Below are 14,385 nucleotides of genomic sequence, written 5' to 3'. Positions count from 1 at the left end.
TTGTATTTTTCACAGTAGTAACAATAACAAAAACACAAATTGCTGTTTTTAAAGGGTGAAGGAAGACTCCTGATAGGATGTAGTCATTAAGAAATCGACCTAAATGGTTCTTTTAGCGTTAAAGGTGGCAGACCCCAGCCCTAAAACAACCTCAAACTTACAGTTTTAATGAGGCCGACGGGCCTGCATGAGAGGGAAGATTTGATACCGACACGCGCCAGTGGGAGGCGCTATAGCCGTTCTGTAACTCCGCGAGCGATCCACTGTTCTCCACGTGAGGGAAAAAAAGTTTTTTGGGAGCTTCTTTCAAGAGGTGCGACACAATTATTGTTGAGAATTATTGAATTTTTGTTGTTTTTGATGAATGTGTTTGGTTGAAACCTGAACCGCGCTTTTGACGTGACGGTTGGAGCGCACGCGGAGATTACCGCGTGCGCTGGAAATATGATTAAAAAACCAAAACACCTGGGGTGGGACATTCCCACTTCTTTGTTGCTTGATTCTGATTAATTCTTAATTATCATGTCTGGTTTTTGACCAAAAACACAATCTTTAATAGATTTCTTTAGTCAAAATCCAAACAATTTTGATATATATATTTAAGAATGGGTGTTGATCCGGTGAATTAAAATCCTATGTGCAGATGGCGACGGGTGCTTTCAGGGTCAAAGTGCTCTTTCTCGGATTTCAATTCATTTGCACAAAGACAGTCGGACGCCTCATTCCCTGCGAGTCAATACGCCTGATAACAAAGGTCAGAAACCTCACGCGACAACCCCTTCAAGTTGATGAACTTCAATGCAAAATTGCCATTCAGTTGAGAGGGGAAAAATAGGAGCACGCTCTTGTCATTTTGCAGTGAAGACCTACTGCAAAAAAAGAAAAAGAGGAAAGGAAATAGCTGGATGCAAACGATCTGCTCTTGTATTAAACACTTTATAGAAAATTAAACCTTTCAGAGGTAGCAGTAAATGACCCGGATGTGTCTGTCTTTTCTGGGCTATAATCAGGCGCTGGTATCCAAACAATTCCTGGGTAATACATTTAAATACAAGTCCTATTATTTTTTATTGTTATTTAGCATTTTCTCATTCCCTGCTTCGCATCTTTGGCTACCAGATGTGTCTCCACGCTGAAGAATTATTTCTCCTCCCCAGAGTCAAATAAATGCAATCAATATGAGTATTGCTCTCAGGCCTTGAAATATTACATTTATGTTCCATGTGGTGACATTTTAGCTGGAATTTTCAAATACATCATGAAGGTTCAAATTAATATTTATCAGCAAGAGGCTTTTATGCTTTGCAAAACAGTATTAGTGAGGAGTCCAATAATCTTGTCCTCTAAACAGGAGAAAGGTGTCTGCACAAGCTCGGTCAGACAAGCTTAATAACTTAAATCAATATATATTTTTCGAAAAATAATAGATACATGCAAAATAAATAGTAAAAAAAAGACACTCGTCTGTTTTTTTTTTTTTTTGAATCTTTAACGCAAATAAATGTATATTCTATCCTTAATAAATGTACTTTTTTTATCCTTGGAGGAGCTGAAAGTCAGATTCATTTGGTTGAAGAAAGGAGTGGTGATAGATCCAGCATTGATATAATTATCTATTCAGACAAGTAAAACAATTTGCCCTTCCCATCTTTGCTGATCAGAGCAGAAAGCTTAAGAAATTCAGAAAACATTGATTTCTCAATATGTTCTTGAACTCACTGAATAAAAGCACGAGCAAACAAACGAGGCAGAGTGCTTACATGTACATATTTCACATCCTATGATGCTTTTTTATTTCTTTTTTTTGCCACATTTAAACGTGCATTTATCTTTTTTATTGAATTCATCCTGTCCGTTTAGAAAAACGTCACGCATCCTCGACTTTAGGGAATAACATTCTATCATTTATAGATCTGTTTTAAATTATTCTTGTCAATGAGCCCCAAATTTATGCCAACATTGATCTGGCGAGGAAAATATGAAACGGATTGGGGTTGCTGTTTGACGACCTTCAGGTCAAGGAGATTTTAACATTGGTATTATTGAGCGTGGCATCTGTCGTTTTTCACCTGGGCTGCTGCCCTCTTCACTGTCCCCGCTCTCGTCTGCCAGAATGAAAACAAATGCTGCTTTTTATGATGCGAAAGCTCCAAATGTGTCGCTGGCAAGGTGACAGATGCAGTGCAGAGTTTGCACATTACAGAAAAGATTACTCTCAAGTAGGAGCTTTGTTTATGGAAAACATATTTGAGAACATTTCACACCTTAAGGAGCTGTCTGTCACCAAATTGTTGCTCATGTTAATCTTTTAAAGTCTCGCTCCAGTCATCCTTTGATCTATTTTCAAAGTGATCTTTTAATTAAAATGGTAATTTTTTGTCAAAATCCTAAAAACTTGTCATTTTCTAGGACATAGTTTCTGTATAGTGGCAGGAGTTCATCAGAAATTCACCTTTGAGTTGTAGGTACCGCAGAGTAAGCCCACCTCCCCTTCCCATCATCCATTTGTTTACACCAGGGGTGTCAAACTTAATCGAACAGGGGTCCAAATTCAAAACACACCTTAGTTTCGTTGGCCGAACAAGATTAACATTTATTGAACACACTTAAACTACATTTTTAAAACTTAAATAAATGAACTTTTTAACATTACTATGAATAAAAACAGGGAGGAATATTATTCCCCAAATAAACCAGTTTATATGTTAAATAACATATATTTTACTCCCCATAAAAATGTATTTTGTCATAATTGTTCAAGTTAGAAATAAGCGCAAGATAACATTGGGCCATTAATATATGAAATAAAATGATCTGAAGGGCCAGATATAATTACCCGGAGGGCCAGATCCGGCCCTTGGGCCGTGACATGTGGTTTACACGCTCTCCTGCTCTCATATCCCCAAGCTAATATAATCGGTCCAACAAAAAAGGTTTGCAACATTAGATCTATCCAGCTGTAGAGTTTCCTCGCAAAAGGAAAACAAAGACGTACATAGATCTATTTTTCTAAATGTTCATTCATCAATAGGAAGCTTGTGGCTTGTTGTCGTAGCTTTACGTCACAGCTACAAGCTTTTGAAATCAGACATTTTGGTCATGATTCATAAAGATTTTAATTTAAAAATACTAATTTGAGCTTAATTTTCTTCATATATGTCTTTAATCCTCATCAAGATGCCATAAGAACATATTAAAAACACCAAAAATAGGATTTTTATTGGAGTACACCACAGTCAACTGGTGCATTGATAAAAATACATAACTTAAAATGATAAAGCAATTATTTCAACTATTTTTTATTGTGAATATTGTTATGTTTCCATGACATGATTCTGCTATCCTGAAGGAGCCTCTTTTCAGTCAGATAGCCAGACTGTGGCGGAGCGTCACCATGCTTCTGAGCTCAGAGCAGAATGAGCCAGGTGTTGTGGTAACAGACTTCCCCTGTGGCCCACTGATGAAGAACATCTGGAGCACTTCTGTTCCGCCACTTCTTTCCTGTCCTCAATATGACCAGGCGATGTAGCTAACAGTGCGATGCGTGTCGACACATGGCTCCAAGGTCCCTAGATAGAGCATGAGATGTTCAGATTTTCTTACCTGACAGGGCAGCCCCATTGACATGCTGTGAACTCTTTCCATATGTGTGGCTGACGTTGGGTCCAAGGGTGCCAGGCCCTGTCAGAGAGACTCCAAACATACATGTAAGTGCTGCTTTGCTCCTGAAAGGGGAAAGACCTTAGTGTAGCAATAGAAGTTTTGTATGATAAACATGACATTTTGTAGACTCAAAGAATAAAAAGCCGCGACAAAACCCGTCTGTAAAATATGTGAACTGACACCAGAGTTGTGTTCATGTTTGACAAGTGGCGCCCTACTTTGCTCAAATCATCTTCATTTTTTTTCCCACTGATACGGCAAAAAACAAGCCCTGAGACGCCTGGATAAATAAAGTTTCTCTCGTAAATCTCATGCCTACACAAGTCACATTTTTTGAAATCTCTGATTAAATTGCAGCAAACACTGTCATCACTTGCAGTACTTTTAAAAATGCTCTACCTATATCCGTTTTGACAACCAGCACTTACAAGGTGATTTACAGCTGTGAATAAAAGTGTAAGGACAAACTAAGTAATCCAATAATACAACTTTTCTTTTACAGTCCTGCAATCCCGTCTGAGTACATAGATCCTAAATCATCTGGAGACATTCACTGGACCCCACTGGCAGGTGAGTATGTCTATAAAAACACACATTCAGCTGGACACCTGCACTATGTGAAACTCTCAAATATTTACTTTCCTAAAGAATAGTTGAATTTATTTCTGTTTGTGGCATCATTTTTCAGAACACTCTGGCCACGAAAGAGTTAAATATGCTGGAACTTTGCCCTTCTGGCCAATTGAATGACAAGCACAGCGATCCAAAACACCCTCTGCAAGACATAAAACAATATACAGAAATGCACAATACTGAGATTTAATTTTCGCACCACCATCCATTTATATATTACATGAAACGAAGCTCAAATTAATTTGCACCGAGGCTCTAAAGTAACAATGTAATCTCAGTGTTATAGCACAGTTGCAAATGGATTTCTGTCTCTTATAATTTTATAAGAGGCACTCTAGGGGTCACCTTAAAAGATGTCGCTATTTTTTAAAAGCACAAACTATCCCGTGGCCTGTCAGCAAAAGCGAATCTCTGCAAAGCAATCTGTTTTATGCCATCGATTTGTCTAGAGTTGTGCCTTGTCACATGGTTTGCAAGTTAGGTTTGCTGGTATTGGCAGAGGTGACTAATATTATACCCAGATGTCTATAATAAAGTGTGGAGTATCTGCTTACTGGTGCGCAATCTGGTCCTTACAGCTTCCTGACCAGTGCAGAATGACTTGTACCCTGCTAAATGTTAAGGGAACATTACATTACATGGCACAGAAAGAGTGACGGAAAGAGGGGCTCAGCAGAATTTGATGACACTTCTATTAGCGTCTTCCTACTGAAGAACCAGGAACTAAATTCCTCGGATCTAAAATACTAGATTGAATTCTGGAATTTAGAACTTTTTTTTTGTTTTATCAGAAAAGTTGATAAAAAGTTGCAAACCTTTTGATTACTTTTTGGACGCAGACACTTTTTTTCTATTAGAAAAAGCGTTCTGTTTTAAAAGGGGGCTTTTCAGACACTTGTCAAGGAGCACCTGTCATACCATCAGTCACTTCACAGCTCTTCCCTACAGCTATGATGTGTTCCCTCTTACACTCAAAATCCACTCAGGATTTCCAGACATTTTCATGTGCCACATGAGCCCATCCAAATATCTTCTGGGTTAGATCTCAGCACCTAATTTTAGGTGATGTATCAAGACATTCTGGCGTGATTTTGACTTTTGCCATTTTTTTTTTTTTTTTTACACCGCAAAGTACCGCGTTTCACAGAGGCTGTCCTTGGGTGGTGTTTAGTTTTTAAATTAACCACAGAGGCTCGGTGAAGGTCACTCAGAATACATTCTGACATGATTTAATTAAACAGCGTCTTCATGACAGCTGCCGTTGAGAATACTGCCAGAAGACACTGCTTTTTTCTTGCCCAAAAAGACCAAGTGCGTAGCAAATTTTGCAATATAAGCGCTCAATTTTTGAATTTTGCATATTTGTGTTAATGCTAAAAGTTGTGGTGAAGGTAGCTGATTAAACGGGGTTACCTTTGTGGCTTTTTGTGTCTTCAGTGAGTAAAGAGGTTTGCCTAAAAATAGAAAAAACACCAAATTTAGAAGAAAATCTGTGAAAAATAGTAAAATTATCTATCTATGCTGCAGGAATTTTTACTCAACAAGAAATCTTATAAGATATCAAATAAAAAAAAGGTAAAAAGTCTGTCCAGTAAAATTACTTAAAATTGAATGTTATACAGTCCAAATAAACATTTTTTTGGTAGTTCTAAGTAAAAAGTTAGTATTTTATTGCATTTTAATGTTATTAATTATAATTTTTTTTATTATTAAAAACTAGCGTAATAATAATAAATGACTTATTTTAGGACAAAATGTTAACAAAATGAGATTAGGATCCATCTTAATAAATCTTGATGAAACTTAAAACGAGCATTTATTCTTTAGAAATATTTATTTTTCTTTCTAAATTTATAATGCCAGCCAAAATTACAGTGCAATTTGACTTTTTTCAGTAAAAAATCTGGTTTTTCTGTTTGTCAAGAGGATGGAGCAAAATGATTTTGACTCATTTTACAAAGAATTTCCTCGGTTTTCATGAGACAAAAAAAATCTCAACTTTACTGATTTTGATAAAAATGTAGAGCAAAAACAATTTAAATCAACTGAAAAGAAAGTATTAAAATGTCTTGAATGTCAGAAAACACGGTTTTAAATCTTTTCAAGTTTGCAATGTGGACACATACAGTTGCTGGTGTCTCCTTAAACAAGCTTTTTAGAGAACTTGCCCCCACCTTTCTGTCTTTCACGGTCAGCGTTTTCTCTGAAGGAGGAATTTAGGGCTCAGAAAGTTTATAAATAAGCCTTCTATCAAGTTCCACAACAGGTGTGACCTCTGTGTCCTAAAACTGCACACTTTCAGTGACTCGCCGCCGCTCCCTTTGAGCGATAGGCTAATCACGCAAAAAAACATCCCTCCAACGTGTAAAAAAAGAAACAAAAGTTCCCCCTTTTGTTTCGCGTTTGTGTCTGAATGATGACAATGCCTATAAATGAGAGCAGTTGCGGCTCACAATGGCAGCTGAGGAGAGGACGCGCATGTCGAGCTGCGCGCTCCTGCCTGGGGAGTTTGAGGTATTCAATGAAGCTTTCAAGGATAAACACTTGATCAGGTGATATACTGTACCCAGCAGCACTTGGAATGACACAGAAAAGAACGCGGCTCATCTTTGTCGTGTAAAAACAAATGGAGGAGGAAGAGGAGGAGGAGGAGGAGGAGGAGGAGGAGGGCCAGGGTTTGATAATGCCCTCATGAAGGACTTTGTGACACTGAAGCTTTATGGGAGCTCTGTTTTCACCTGCTTTAGATTGTGTTCCAGATTAAATTAGACAAGAAAACAATAAATTAGATTAAAAAAAGTAAATGTAAAACTTTTGAGAAAATTTGAATGACTATTTTCCGGAGTAAGTATAAGAGTACAAGAAGAAAAAAAAAACATATATAGGTCGCTCTGGAGTATAAGTTAAAAGAAAAGTGCAACACTTCTGAACAAATCCACCAAGCAGGTCAAATTTGCGTCCACTGCCTCTTTTGACAAATTCTATGCTCAGTGTCCAACAATTTGTTAGTAAACCAGATGCTCCCGTCACATGTGGGAGAAGCAACCGTCAAGTTTGTAGCAACATCACTACATGGAACCATTGACTGTATATCTCATTTACACTGCATGGAAGATATGCTAGACAGTGGCGGACTTAGCAGTTTGGGGGCCCCAGGCGAAACATAAAATGGGGCCCTGTGCAGGAGTTGTTTTAATCATTTACTCTCTCTTTTTTTTTTAGTCCTTATCCAGTTCAAAATGTCAAATAAGTTCTTCATTGGTCCACTAGTAATAAATGTCAAGAATCCAAATGTTGTGATAAGCATTTAAAAATTTAAATATTTTCAAAACTGCTGTGCGAAACTGTACAGGAAATAAGCGAAATAGTACAATTTTTGGGGATAAAAATTAAATGATTGGAATAAAATGTATATATATCATGTTAGTGGACATATTTATTTCATTAGTAGTAGTAATCTGAGAATTCTCTGCTGGCTAACTTGCTTTTGACCGGAATATTCCATTGATGCAGAGGGATGGGGGATGACGAAACACTTTCACATGATCAGTCTAATGCTTAGTGTTTTTCGAGTGTTTTTTATGACAAAGTTAAATAATAATGAGTGTAAAACTTATTTTAGATGCTGTTATTAAGTGTTCAGCCTGAGGGATAAGAGTGTTGTGGGCCCCAGGCAATTGCGTACCTTTGCCTGATGGTAAGTACACCCCATTGAGAGATCAGGTTTATTTATTTTGAGGGGCTCCACAAAAGCATCAGTAAACACATTTCTATGTCTGAGTTTATGAGATCACTCAATTTCTTTCTCTTTTACAGCGAGTACTGGAATGACTGTGTTTTCAGCAGTACTTCTGTCTTCCTGTAACTAATTTTGATGACTTGCTGTCCTGGATTAGTTTGAGGAAGGAAAAATATAAGTAAGAATAATAATGTCTTGATGCAAATAAGAAAATGACAAAGTTCAGGAGGAGAGCAATCAGATTGGAATCATGAAAAATTTGTATGGCCTGCTTCTCTTTCGTTGTGCTGTAAATTCACTGCTCACCGCCGGCCTGGGCTTGACGCTGCGCCATTGACTTAACATTGAAACTGGCCGCTTCTGCAGTGCGACTCACGTTCGGTATGAATGTGTCATAGAGGCCAGCCAGCTGTCAGTGAGAAAAAAACAAATATATGAATCAGTTTATGTTTGAAAATATCACACTAAAATCTTTCCAGAGAATAAGTCGCACCCTTGGCCAAACTAACCAAATAACGCCACTTATACTCCAAAAAAATATGCTACCCACGGGGATTAGGGCTGGGGTAATAACACTGATTGATCGATTTCAATCGATTTAAGGTTAATAGATCAATAATCAATTCATAATACTAAAGTCCGATAGCTTGATGCTAACGTTTAATGGAATTTCCTATAGGACGGCTAATGCTCAACCTAAACAGACATTGCTGACTAAATGAACATCTTTATAAACCCACAGGCATTTATTTTCTAAACTCTTTTAAGGAAATATTTTTTAAAGAAACTATTTGTGGTCTAAAACATTGTTTTTGCTCATACTTTCTTCTTCTTCTGGAATAAGGTGCAATGCTATAGCGTGATCGCCACCTAATGGCCAAACTTAAACAGCCTCTAGGAGAAGCAGAACAATGTTTACAATGTTAATGATCTGAACATTTTTGTTAGAACTTCTCCTTTAGAGAATCTATGTAACACTGTATGATATTAACAATCTCATTATTTCACTAATAAGTTTTACAGTATGTGAACTGTATAAGATTAATGTAAATATATTCAAATCATATGGTAGATTATTTCTAAACAAATATATCTAAATTTGTAAACTCAAAATTGAATTGAGTTGAATTGAAGAATGGAAAGAATCAAATCGAATCTCTTGTGGATCAAATCATTTCTGGAAATTATTATCGATACCGCGGCCTAACGGGATGACAGGTGTGCTTTTAGACATCTGGATACTTCTGTACAACTTCTCATAATGTTAGCATTTGTGCCCTCATTTTTTAATATTTTAAATGTGTTTAGTTGAGAGTAACCTTCAATCTGAAAAAGAGGATTCTCATGTCAGACCTGCAATTTGCATATTGTTCAAATTCAGTCTAAATAAAGTTGTGGTGACGCATGACAGAGCATTCTGTGTGCTTTTTAAACCCCTTTAGGTTATCCGTTTCCTATCATTGGTTTGCATTTCTCAGTCAAGCTGCACGCTACAGTTGTTGTGCATAGAGGAAAATGTATAAATATATACATACATATATGTGTGTGTTTCCTTATGTGTTGCTCATATTACTGATTACTGATTGCATGCCTCAAGGGGGGTTTAACACAGCATTTTATTCACCACAACATCACCGCTAAGATCAGTGGAGAAATTAGAGACGATGGGTAATGGTGGGTAAAATGTCCTCCTCCATGTTACTGCCATGCCCTTAAATGTCCCTCTTGTCCCTGTCAACTGACAGTCATCTCTGAGTTGGGAGCAGGTGAGCCCTGAATGAAAGCTGGCCAGATTACTTTACATTATTTCAATCAATTATTCAAATGATCCCATTGCCTTCATGATGGCTTGACGAGGCATGGCCCATAGTGATCCCTGCCCCCCACGGCGGAGTGCGCCCGCTTACAAGAACGCAGCTGAGCATGAAAAACTCACATTTGCACATTGAAAAACAACACCAAAAACACTCATTGCGGTCCGGCTGATTGTGCCCCATTCTGGGAAGAAGCCTGAGGTCAGTACCAGTGGGTACTGGAGCAAGTGGCGCTTAATGTCTCAGTCATTGCGGTCACGGAGAAGCAGCTGAAGCTGCACCGTGTGGTAGGAGACAAGAATTAGTGAGGCCAAACAAGTGTGAGGAACAGGGACCCTTTGTCCCGGGCTGTGACTGTAAAGAGTGTCAAAAGCTAATAAATATTTTAGTTTAGGTGTGTGTTGAGGGCAGACCTTCCCTATCACGCGTCTGCTCTGTTTACTCTCATAGGGAAACAGGTGCAGACACATGAAGGCAAATTTCATTTCAAATATAGTTTTAGTGTTTTTACAGCGACTGAAAGCCGTCTCTGGAAGAAATTCTCGTGTAATCCAACACCCAAACATCTGAGGTCAATCCACCGAGACCCATAGAGAGTCAACAAAAAGTTTTTTTATGTTCTATTTTTAAGATTTTATTAAATTAAATGAAAACATTCGTCTAAAAAAAAAAAAAAAGATTGCATGAATTAAACATCTGCATTTCAAAAAGCAATTTCCAAGCATCATGCACTGTCAAGAGTCCAAGGTAACGCCTTCGACAATTTCCTGACATGGCTTTATAGAAAGAGCTTGTTTATTTTAATTGTTGGAGAGGTGCGTCGCCTCCGTGAACATCCACACGGAGCTCACACTCCCTCCGAGCCTTTGGATTTTATTTTTGAGTTTTTCCATTCGCGCCATCAAATACTGCCTGCGACATAATGAGAGATGCTGCAATTAATTTTCTTTTAATCAAGGTCGAAATGGAGTAAATTGGTGCAGCTTGGCAAGCCCTCATTCTCTGTTTTTGCAGTGATGCAAAACAAATACGATAAAATTATGGCCCTCCTCACCTTCTGTAATTAGAAAGCATGAATGATCACAGGGAGATGATATGTGCTATACAGTACCTCCGACAGCGTTCTCCCCCAGAGATCAGATTTCAGCTCTTTTGAAACAGATGACCATGTTTTCTTCCCTTATTTGTCGTCTCCGCTGGAGTTACAGATGGAGGGAGACGCTCATCGCGACATTGACTGCAGTGTTGTTGTAATGCTCCTCAAATTTTATTAAAAACGCAGCTGTGGAAGACCTTGCTGACTCCACACATTTCCATTTAATATGTTGCTCATTAGGAATTGATCAAAATTAGATTTTACCTGCTCATCTTATCATCACCATAAGGTGTCCAGCACCATTGAAGGAGGCGTTTGTTTTTAGTTTGGGCGTGTGAATGCAGCTTCTGTAATTATTTCAATGAGATATCACTCCGCACAATGAGCTCTGCACACAGACCTAAATAGATCTCTTCTTTGAGAACGCACAGTTTGTCTCGAGAAAAGTGGAGATTGTTGTGATACTGCTGTTTTTAATGGAGGGCCCACACCTTAATTTCCTGTTGGAAGTGGCAGGGGAAGTAGCCACCTACCTCTTATTGTTTGCTGCTTAAACGTGTAAATATCTTCGATGGAAAAATCATATTGCTCCTCGATGAAAAGACAAACAAAGTTGAGAAATTGAAGCAAACATCTGGGCGTCACTGTTTTTTGTTGAGGATACGAGTAAAGTTTCGTGCCGTCTTCCTTTCACCAAACTGGTCCCTGCACTTTGACAAAGGGAGGAATTCAGCGGCTGAGGCATTCCTGCTGCTGTCCTCTGCTGCTCATGTGCTGCGCGCATCTGTCACACCAAATGTGGCTCTGCGCGGCCTCAAACAGTAGGTGTACACAGTGTTGAAATGTACTGGAAAAATATATACAAAGGCTTGATCGAGCGTTAGCTCTAAGTCAGCACAGTGAGGTGGGTATGGCGACAGCTGTCCAATACTCCCCCTCCCCCTCACACCAGCCACCATCACTTTTCAAAAAATGCTCTCTGTTTACCATACATAGGCAGCTGCCACCACTCTTAACTTCAATAAGACAGCCACCTGCTAAAGGACATTTGTACACGTCTTCATTTAATTAAGGCAAATGCCAGTTCATCGGCTCCCTCATGCAATGTGACTGAAAATAAGTCGACCTTGATCAGCCTCCCACAAGTGGACAGTTTAGGGAGCTCATGTGTCTTCCTCACGTTGGTTTGGGGTTGAAATTTGTTGCGTACCGTATTTTCCGGACTATAAGTCGCGGTTTTTTTCATAGATTGAATGTCCCTGCGACTTATACTCCAGTGCGACTTATATACAAATTTTTAATGAGATGAGATTTGGACCGTAAGTCTAGAGTGCCCTCTTATGGTGATCTATGCAATTACTTTATTTACTTTAGTTATTCAGACGTGACACAGAGGACGAAGAATTTAAGGGATTTAGTGATATGGAGTGAGATTGCGTGCAATTAATTACAGTAAAGATACAAAGTTGATGAGGTCTTGAGGCTATAGTTAAATAAAACTGTTATGTTATATAAATGCTACACCTTTTCGTTTTTTTCATGATGCTAATATGTGAATATGTGTTGACACATATTCAGCCTGTTTTCTATTTACTTATGAATGTTATAACTTACCTTCCAGGATGATGTAATTTCGTTTTTTTCAACCAGTTTGTAAAATAAATTACTTGAAAAAAATGCGACTTATACTCCAGTGCGACTTATGTATGGTTTTTTCTTCTTCATTATGCATTTTTTGGCCCCTGCGACTTATACTCCGGTGCGACTTATAGTCCGAAAAATCTCTTTTTTTACTGGTAAAAACACAATTCTCTATAGTTTTCATCAGTATCTTAAATAACCTTAAAGACCCCTTCTAATGAAAGTTGTGTTTTTAGCATGTTCTTTTGGCATATATTAAACTCATCTGAAAATTGCATTTTTGATTATTTCTTTATTCATTGCTAATCAGGAACATGTGAAAAAATTCTGTTGGAAAAAGCTTGAAGTTTTGTTTGGTTTGGTTCAAATTTCGCCAGAAAACGCAGCTGATCCGCAGCAAATAAAGGGGAGAATAGCGTGAACATCTGTGAGTTTGGAGTTTTACGAGGTCGGCAACGGAGTCTGTGGTTGCTGCCAATATGAGCCATCGGCTGTAGCTAGACCGCTCCCACATCGCACCTGAGCTGTGACGCTCGCCGTGTGAGCCCGGGGTTAGTAGCTAGAAACTGATGCATCCATTTGTAGATGACTAGATCATGTACGTCTGTGTTTTCCTCGTCTGAGCTGGCATCTGCCTCAAAATTGTACCGCTGGATAGCTCTAATATTGCTCGCCACTTTTGTTGCACAGATGATGCTAGGTTGGGGGTTGTGAAGGGCTGTAAGTTAGTCACAGAGCACGTAAACAGATCGATTATGGGAAGTGGGAGAGGGCTTACTCCACACCAACAGTCCCGCCCACAACTTAGAGGCAAATTTCTAATGAACTCCTACAACTCTGAAAATGTGGATTTCTGCTTCTGGTTAATGATGTCTAGGGGCCATCTTGTCTGCAGCCAGTCCCTCCCCCATTTTTGTTGCATCGCCAATGTTAGATTGGGGTTGTAAATTAGTGTTACCAAAGGGATCATGGGAAATGTGGTCAGGCTTACTCTTCTGCTCACTACTCAAAGGTGAATTTCTGACAATGTTTTTTTTTTTTTTTTTTTAATTTCGGCTAACAAACAGTCCAAGACCACTGAGAACACTTTAAAAATGGATCAAAAGATGATTGGCTGATATAATGATATTATAGTTTTATTTAAGTCTATTTGCAGAGCTACCTCACTAAAGTCCTACATTTAACACCATCTTAGCAGCCCAAGCCAAGGTAACAGTTCTTACAAAAAAATATCTATTTTTATTTTCATGAAACGGTAAATACATCAAACTGTCACTAAGCTGCAGTTGTGTTTTTTTTTTTTGCTTTCTATGTAATTGATTCCTCCAGATTGTGAGGAATTTAGTTTTCATAAACTTTTTTCATAAGCAGCTATCTTAGAAATCAACCAACAACAAGGAGAATTTGATTGGATTTTAATGAAATACTGAAAAATGCTGTTACACTCTGCTAATTAGTTTTATGTTATTGCACACCTGAGTGACTCTGGGGTGTATTGGTTGCAAATTACAGCAACCAATGTATGGCAGTAAGCTCTTAAAGGAGCAGCCGGACAGTTTAGGAAAGACATAACAAACGATTAGATCAAATCTTTGATATCAATTTCATATCACTTAGATCTAGTCAGGGTATATTTAAACAGATAACTACAGGGCTTTATCTAAATGGATTGGTATGGGGGGAATATTTCCTAAACCACCGAAATACCTCTGTCACCTTAGACTGTTATTATATGCCAAACAGGAGATTTGTTTCTTCTTCCTCTCGTCAGAATTTTCTGTAAGTCACACATTTTAAAG

The 14,385-nt window shown here is 38.3% G+C and overlaps 2 long non-coding RNA genes across 2 annotated transcripts; both read left to right on the top strand.

Moving 5' to 3' along the window:
* The first annotated feature begins 233 nt into the window (after nucleotides 1-233).
* On the top strand, nucleotides 234-880 carry LOC118598941. The gene is made up of 2 exons (XR_004948166.1): nucleotides 234-313; nucleotides 644-880. It is a non-coding gene; the product is annotated as an uncharacterized LOC118598941 (long non-coding RNA).
* Nucleotides 881-3,396: 2,516 nt separating this feature from the next.
* Nucleotides 3,397-5,870, top strand: LOC112159169. The gene is made up of 3 exons (XR_002921439.2): nucleotides 3,397-3,707; nucleotides 4,166-4,233; nucleotides 4,352-5,870. It is a non-coding gene; the product is annotated as an uncharacterized LOC112159169 (long non-coding RNA).
* Nucleotides 5,871-14,385: the final 8,515 nt, after the last annotated feature.

This window comes from Oryzias melastigma, linkage group LG7 (assembly GCF_002922805.2).
Source record: "Oryzias melastigma strain HK-1 linkage group LG7, ASM292280v2, whole genome shotgun sequence".
Classification (NCBI taxonomy): Eukaryota; Metazoa; Chordata; class Actinopteri; order Beloniformes; family Adrianichthyidae; genus Oryzias; species Oryzias melastigma.
Note: the sequence above shows the minus strand (reverse complement) of the source record. Positions and strands in the feature narration are given on the sequence as shown.